Genomic DNA, 8,289 nt, shown 5'->3' on the forward strand with positions numbered 1-8,289 from the left:
GTGGGAGGCCCTGTGTGTGGGAGGCGTGTGTGTGGGAGGCGTGTGTGTGGGAGGGCGTGTGTGTGGGAGGCCCTGTGTGTGGGAGGCGTGTGTGTGGGAGGGCGTGTGTGTGGGAGGCGTGTGTGTGGGAGGCGTGTGTGTGGGAGGGCGTGTGTGTGGGAGGCGTGTGTGTGGGAGGCCCTGTGTGTGGGAGGCGTGTGTGTGGGAGGCGTGTGTGTGGGAGGGCGTGTGTGTGGGAGGCCCTGTGTGTGGGAGGCGTGTGTGTGGGAGGCGTGTGTGTGGGAGGGCGTGTGTGTGGGAGGGCGTGTGTGTGGGAGGCGTGTGTGTGGGAGGCCGTGTGTGTGGGAGGCGTGTGTGTGGGAGGCCCTGTGTGTGGGAGGCGTGTGTGTGGGAGGGCGTGTGTGTGGGAGGCGTGTGTGTGGGAGGGCGTGTGTGTGGGAGGCGTGTGTGTGGGAGGGCGTGTGTGTGGGAGGCCCTGTGTGTGGGAGGCGTGTGTGTGGGAGGGCGTGTGTGTGGGAGGCGTGTGTGTGGGAGGCCGTGTGTGTGGGAGGCGTGTGTGTGGGAGGCCCTGTGTGTGGGAGGGCGTGTGTGTGGGAGGCCGTGTGTGTGGGAGGCCGTGTGTGTGGGAGGCGTGTGTGTGGGAGGGCGTGTGTGTGGGAGGCCCTGTGTGTGGGAGGCGTGTGTGTGGGAGGCGTGTGTGTGGGAGGGCGTGTGTGTGGGAGGCGTGTGTGTGGGAGGCCCTGTGTGTGGGAGGCGTGTGTGTGGGAGGCGTGTGTGTGGGAGGGCGTGTGTGTGGGAGGCGTGTGTGTGGGAGGCCCTGTGTGTGGGAGGCGTGTGTGTGGGAGGGCGTGTGTGTGGGAGGCCCTGTGTGTGGGAGGCGTGTGTGTGGGAGGCGTGTGTGTGGGAGGGCGTGTGTGTGGGAGGCCCTGTGTGTGGGAGGCGTGTGTGTGGGAGGCGTGTGTGTGGGAGGCGTGTGTGTGGGAGGCCGTGTGTGTGGGAGGGCGTGTGTGTGGGAGGGCGTGTGTGTGGGAGGCCCTGTGTGTGGGAGGCGTGTGTGTGGGAGGGCGTGTGTGTGGGAGGCGTGTGTGTGGGAGGCGTGTGTGTGGGAGGGCGTGTGTGTGGGAGGCCCTGTGTGTGGGAGGCGTGTGTGTGGGAGGCGTGTGTGTGGGAGGCCGTGTGTGTGGGAGGGCGTGTGTGTGGGAGGCCCTGTGTGTGGGAGGCGTGTGTGTGGGAGGCGTGTGTGTGGGAGGCCGTGTGTGTGGGAGGGCGTGTGTGTGGGAGGGCGTGTGTGTGGGAGGCCCTGTGTGTGGGAGGCGTGTGTGTGGGAGGGCGTGTGTGTGGGAGGGCGTGTGTGTGGGAGGCGTGTGTGTGGTAGGGCGTGTGTGTGGGAGGCCCTGTGTGTGGGAGGCGTGTGTGTGGGAGGCGTGTGTGTGGGAGGCGTGTGTGTGGGAGGCCGTGTGTGTGGGAGGGCGTGTGTGTGGGAGGGCGTGTGTGTGGGAGGCCCTGTGTGTGGGAGGCGTGTGTGTGGGAGGGCGTGTGTGTGGGAGGGCGTGTGTGTGGGAGGGCGTGTGTGTGGGAGGGCGTGTGTGTGGGAGGCCCTGTGTGTGGGAGGGCGTGTGTGTGGGAGGGCGTGTGTGTGGGAGGCCCTGTGTGTGGGAGGCGTGTGTGTGGGAGGGCGTGTGTGTGGTAGGGCGTGTGTGTGGGAGGCCCTGTGTGTGGGAGGCGTGTGTGTGGGAGGCGTGTGTGTGGGAGGCGTGTGTGTGGGAGGCCGTGTGTGTGGGAGGGCGTGTGTGTGGGAGGGCGTGTGTGTGGGAGGCCCTGTGTGTGGGAGGGCGTGTGTGTGGGAGGCGTGTGTGTGGGAGGGCGTGTGTGTGGGAGGCGTGTGTGTGGGAGGGCGTGTGTGTGTGGGAGGCCCTGTGTGTGGGAGGCGTGTGTGTGGGAGGGCGTGTGTGTGGGAGGGCGTGTGTGTGGGAGGGCGTGTGTGTGGGAGGGCGTGTGTGTGGGAGGCGTGTGTGTGGGAGGGCGTGTGTGTGGGAGGGCGTGTGTGTGGGAGGCGTGTGTGTGGGAGGCGTGTGTGTGGGAGGGCGTGTGTGTGGGAGGGCGTGTGTGTGGGAGGCGTGTGTGTGGGAGGCGTGTGTGTGGGAGGCGTGTGTGTGGGAGGCCGTGTGTGTGGGAGGGCGTGTGTGTGGGAGGCCCTGTGTGTGGGAGGCGTGTGTGTGGGAGGCGTGTGTGTGGGAGGCGTGTGTGTGGGAGGGCGTGTGTGTGGGAGGCGTGTGTGTGGGAGGCGTGTGTGTGGGAGGCCGTGTGTGTGGGAGGGCGTGTGTGTGGGAGGCCCTGTGTGTGGGAGGCGTGTGTGTGGGAGGCGTGTGTGTGGGAGGCGTGTGTGTGGGAGGGCGTGTGTGTGGGAGGGCGTGTGTGTGGGAGGCGTGTGTGTGGGAGGCCGTGTGTGTGGGAGGCCCTGTGTGTGGGAGGCGTGTGTGTGGGAGGCGTGTGTGTGGGAGGCGTGTGTGTGGGAGGCCGTGTGTGTGGGAGGGCGTGTGTGTGGGAGGGCGTGTGTGTGGGAGGCGTGTGTGTGGGAGGCGTGTGTGTGGGAGGCGTGTTTGTGGGAGGGCGTGTGTGTGGGAGGCGTGTGTGTGGGAGGCGTGTGTGTGGGAGGCCGTGTGTGTGGGAGGCGTGTGTGTGGGAGGCGTGTGTGTGGGAGGCGTGTGTGTGGGAGGGCGTGTGTGTGGGAGGCGTGTGTGTGGGAGGGCGTGTGTGTGGGAGGGCGTGTGTGTGGGAGGCGTGTGTGTGGGAGGCCGTGTGTGTGGGAGGGCGTGTGTGTGGGAGGCCGTGTGTGTGGGAGGGCGTGTGTGTGGGAGGCCCTGTGTGTGGGAGGCGTGTGTGTGGGAGGCGTGTGTGTGGGAGGCGTGTGTGTGGGAGGCGTGTGTGTGGGAGGCGTGTGTGTGGGAGGCGTGTGTGTGGGAGGCCGTGTGTGTGGGAGGGCGTGTGTGTGGGAGGGCGTGTGTGTGGGAGGCGTGTGTGTGGGAGGCGTGTGTGTGGGAGGGCGTGTGTGTGGGAGGCCCTGTGTGTGGGAGGCGTGTGTGTGGGAGGCGTGTGTGTGGGAGGCGTGTGTGTGGGAGGCGTGTGTGTGGGAGGCGTGTGTGTGGGAGGCCCTGTGTGTGGGAGGGCGTGTGTGTGGGAGGGCGTGTGTGTGGGAGGCGTGTGTGTGGGAGGCGTGTGTGTGGGAGGCTGTGTGTGTGGGAGGCCCTGTGTGTGGGGGAGGCGTGTGTGTGGGAGGCGTGTGTGTGGGAGGCCCTGTGTGTGGGAGGGCGTGTGTGTGGGAGGCCGTGTGTGTGGGAGGCGTGTGTGTGGGAGGGCGTGTGTGTGGGAGGCCGTGTGTGTGGGAGGCGTGTGTGTGGGAGGGCGTGTGTGGGGGAGGCCCTGGGGCTGGAAAGCAGATGCCCCACCCGGAACATGAATGAAGGATGGGTGCTGGGGGGACAGGGTGCTGGGGGGACAGAGCAGGTTCTAGCGAGAGGAAGGGGCCCAGGCACAGGGAGCTCAGAGGGGACCCCACCTTCAGTCCCGGGACCAGGCCTCGTGTGGAGAGCACCCAGGCCACGTGCATGTCACCAGCAGGCGCCGCACACCCCGCGGCCCACACACCCCACGGCCCACACACCCCGCGGCCCACACACCCCGCGGCCCACACACCCCACAGCCCACACACCCCGCGGCCCACACACCCCGCGGCCCACACACCCCACAGCCCACACACCCCGCGGCCCACACACCCCGCTGCCCACACACCCCTCTGCCCGCACACCCCGCGGCCCGGCTGCCCCCGTTGGGCGGCTCCTGGCTGTCCTGCTGGGCACCTGCCCCACTTGAGAGAGGGTTCCCTCGGGGCACTTCCTGGGCGGGGCGGGCCCCCCACTTCTCCGCAGGTGGCCCCCGTGATCCACGCCCTCTGGTCCCTCGCAGTGGCCGTGGGACATGGGGCCCCGCCTCCCGGTGGCGCTGCCGGCGCTGAGCCTGCGCCCTGGGCCCTGGCGCTGGTCCCGGGTCTGCGGGCCATTTGTTTCTGGCGGCGACAGAAATCCAATCTCACCGTTTCCACACGAGCGCTAATTGCCAGGCCGCTTGGCTAAACCGCCTCTTCCCAGCACCTCCCGCCCCGCTGCCGCCATAAATCACGGCCGGGTGAGCGGGCCGCATGGGCCCGGTTCCTCCCGTGGCTGCGTCCACCCTGCCAGGGCCACGCGTGTGGACGGCCGGACCCCACGGGGCCAGGGGGGCGCGGGGGCAGGTCCCGCCACCATCCCCGGTTCTGACCCGCACTCGGCTCGGACGGGGTGGACAGTGAGCCTCCGCGGGCGAGGAGGCGTCGCAGCGCCGAGTCGTGGGCTGTCAGCCTTCGGTGCCGAGGACCCGGTGAACCGGGGCCACCCGGGGCAGCGCCTGACGCCAGCCGGTCAGACGCCAGAGACCAGCGTCCCCGCGCAGCCGGTTCGCGGGTTTGAAATGTGTATGAACGGCCCGGCCGGCGTGGCCCAGCAGCTGAGCGATGACCTATGAACCAGGAGGTCAGGGTTCGATTTCGATTCCCGGCGGGTGGTGGGCTCGATCCCCTGTGTGGGGCGTGCAGGAGGCACCGATCCATGATTCTGTCTCATTGATGTTTTTCTCTCTCTCCCTTCCTCTCTGAAATCAATAGAAATACGTTAAAAAAAAGAAACTTGTACGAACGGAATCGGATGTCGCCTCCTTCTCCCTCTCACGCTGTGGGACACACGTGGCCGCGTTGCTGCGTTTAGCGAAGATGAGCCGTGAACACCGTCGTCCCCTCGGTCCCACCGCGAACGTGGGGCCGGTCCCCGGGGAGCGCACTGCGCCTGCAGGCAGGGCCCCCCCCCCACGGGTTTCCCATGGAGAAGCAACACTGACAGGTGGGCGGTGCCAGCGACGGCGCGGCGTGGACGTCAGGGACACAGGACTCGCCGCTGCGTCTGTTTCTGTCTTGCTCACCCTCCCTGAGGATATTGTGTCCATTGATTTTAAGAGAGAGAGTGGGGGGTGGGGGGGGGGGAACATGACATGAGGGGCACATGGATTGGCCGCCTCCGCACTCCCGCCCGGGGCTGGGGTCCAACCTGCACCAGGGACACCCTCCACGGGAATGGTGCCCCCCGCCTCCGCCCCGGGGCCGACGCTCAAACTGCCGAGCCGCCCGGCCAGTTTGTCCATTTTTCTCTCGAGTGAGCTTTGCGGTTTCTGTCTCAGGACACTGGTCTCTGACAGCTGCTGAGGCGGGTCCGTGGCTGAGCCGGGTCTGTGACTGAGCCGGGTCCATGGCTGAGCCGGGTCCATGGCTGAGCCTGAGTCCGTGGTGGAGCCGGGTCCGTGGCTGGGCCGGGTCCGTGGCTGGGCCGGGTCTGTGGCTGAGCCTGAGTCCGTGGTGGAGCCAGGTCCGTGGCTGAGCCTGGGTCCATGGCTGAGCCTGGGGTCCATGGCTGAGCCTGGGGTCTGACTGAGCCTGGGGTCCGTGGCCGAGCCCGGGGTCCGTGGCTGGGCCGGGTCCATGGCTGAGCCTGGGTCCGTGGTGGAGCCGGGTCCGTAGCTGAGCCCGGGGTCCGTGGCTGTGCCGGGGTCCATGGCTGAGCCTGGGTCCATGGCTGAGCCCGGGGTCTGTGGCTGAGCCGGGGTCCATGGCTGAGCCCGGGGTCCGTGGCTGAGCCAGGTCCGTGGCTGAGCCGGGTCCGTGGCAGGGCTGGCGCCACGTTGGTTCCCTGCGAGGCCGGGCTCCTGGCTCCTCCCTTTAAGCGGCCGAGGTTTATGGACGTCATTGACCTTTTCAAAGAACGGGTGTTGTTTTCACTGATTTTTTTCTGTTGTTCTTTTAAATTTCACTTGTTTCTGCTCTTTTTATATCTCCCTTCCCGCTGCCAGCTCTGGGGTTAATTGGCTCTTACTTTCCAGGTTTTGGTTTGGATCCAACAGAAGCCACAGCCATTTAGGCAGCGAGGTCTGTGCAACGGATGCTCCCCGGGCGGGAGCGTGTCCGTGAGGGCGGGAGGGGGCGGGAGCGTGTGGCTCCGGAGCAGGGCCCTGGACCGGGCGTCTGCAGGGGGGGAGGGGGAGGGGCATGGTGGGTTTGGGGGGACGGCGGGTTTGGGGGGACGGCGGGTTTTGGGGGGCGGCGTTTAGACTCCGTGGACGTGCGGGCTGCTCGGTCATGTGCTGAGCGTCTGCTCAGTCCTACCCACGCGAGACCCAGGTGGACCCCAGAGTGTTCGATATTTAAGACGAAAAATGACACTAAAGATAGCACCTTGTTTCCTCTCAGGGATGTGGGCGGGGAGGGGTGTCCGTGGGGGGGGCGCGGTGTGAGCTTGTGGGCGGGGAGGGGTGTCCGTGGGGGGGGCGCGGTGTGAGCTTGTGGGCGGGGAGGGGTGTCCGTGGGGGGGGCGCGGTGTGAGCTTGTGGGCGGGGAGGGGTGTCCGTGGGGAGTCCCGCAGTGTGAGCTTGTGGGCGGGGAGGGGTGTCCGTGGGGGGGGCGCGGTGTGAGCTTGTGGGCGGGGAGGGGTGTCCGTGGGGAGTCCCGTAGTGTGAGCTTGTGGGCGGGGAGGGGTGTCCGTGGGGGGGGCGGTGTGAGCTTGTGGGCGGGGAGGGGTGTCCGTGGGTGGGGGGTCCCGCGGTGTGAGATTGTGGGCGGGGAGGGGTGTCCGTGGGTGGGGGGTCCCGCGGTGTGAGCTTGTGGGCGGGGAGGGGTGTCCGTGGGTGGGGGGTCCCGCGGTGTGAGCTTGTGGGCGGGGAGGGGTGTCCGTGGGTGGGGGGTCCCGCGGTGTGAGCTTGTGGGCGGGGAGGGGTGTCCGTGGGTGGGGGGTCCCGTGGTGTGAGCTTGTGGGCGGGGAGGGGTGTCTGTGGGTGGGGGGTCCCGCGGTGTGAGCTTGTGGGCGGGGAGGGGTGTCCCGGGCGGTTTGGGCTCCGTCTGTCGGCAGGTAATGTTCAGAGTCCGCCCGTAACCCTCGTGTTTCTGTGGTGTCAGCTGTAACCTGGCTTTCAGTCCTGACCTTATTTATCTGAGTCCTCTCTTTGTTTCTAGGTGAGTCTAGCTAACGTTTTATTAATTGTACCTTTTTTTAAAAGCAGCTCTCGCCTGGCCAGTGTGGCTCAGTGGTTGAGCGTCGACCTATGAACCAGGAGGTCAGGGTTCGATTCCCGGTCAGGGCACAGGCCCGGGTTTTGGGTTCGATCCCCAGTGCGGGACGTGCAGGAGGCAGCCGGTCAGTGACTCGCTCTCTTCACTGATGGTTCTATCCCTCTCCCTCTCCCTTCCTCTCTGAAATCGATTTAAAAACGTGTATTTTTTAAAAACCAGCCCTTAGTCTCATTGGTCTTTATTGTCTTCTGAGTCTCTGTTTCATTATTTCATTATTTCTGACATTTGCCCTTTCCTTCTGTTAACGTGGGGTTTCATTTGCTTCTTTTTCCTAGTTCCTCCAGGTATAAAATTAGGGGATCTTTTTGGGATTTTTCTTGGTTCTTTTTATTTTTTTAATTCTTTATTGTTTAAAGTATTACATATGTCTCCTCCCCCCCCATTGACCTCTCCCCGGCCCCCCCCCCCGCTGTCCCCCGCACAGGCCCTCACGCCCCTACTGTCTCACATGCATGCATACACGTCCTTTGGTTGATCTCGTACCCCCCACCCCCGCCTTCCCTCTGAGGCTGGACGGTCGATCGATGCTTCTCTGTCTCTGGATCCATTCTGTTCATTAGAATCCACATGAGTGGGATCGTGGGACACTCACCCCCTCCCACTGGCTTATGTCGTCAGCACCGGGCTCGCCGGGTCCCTCCATGCTGTTGCGAACGGTAAGCGCTCCTTTTCCGCAGCGGCGTGGTGTCCGCGGCGCGGCTGTGCCGGGGTTCTTGCTGCCAGCGTCCCCCGTAGAGTGGCTTGCCTCGGGTTTGTTTTCTCCTTCTCTGACCGTCGGTGTTTCGGGAGCGTGTGGTCCAATCCCCACGTCTGTGCGTTTCCGGCTTTCTCCCGTGACTCGTGTCCAGCCTCACTCCGTGTGGTCGGGAAGACGCCCGACACGGTTCCACCGGCTCCACTTGGTCGGCTCGTTCTGTGGCCTCCCCTGCGGTCCGTCCTGGAGGACGTTCCCCGTGCGCGGGGGAAGGATGGACATCCTGCCGCTTTTGGATGGAATGTTCTGGAAATCCGTCTGTGAAGTCCGTCTGGTGGAACGAACGCGTCGACGAAGGTCAATGTTTCTTTATTGATTTTCTGTCCAGATGATC

The sequence above is a fragment of the Cnephaeus nilssonii genome (assembly GCF_951640355.1).
Source record: "Cnephaeus nilssonii genome assembly, chromosome: 5".
Taxonomy (NCBI): Eukaryota; Metazoa; Chordata; class Mammalia; order Chiroptera; family Vespertilionidae; genus Cnephaeus; species Cnephaeus nilssonii.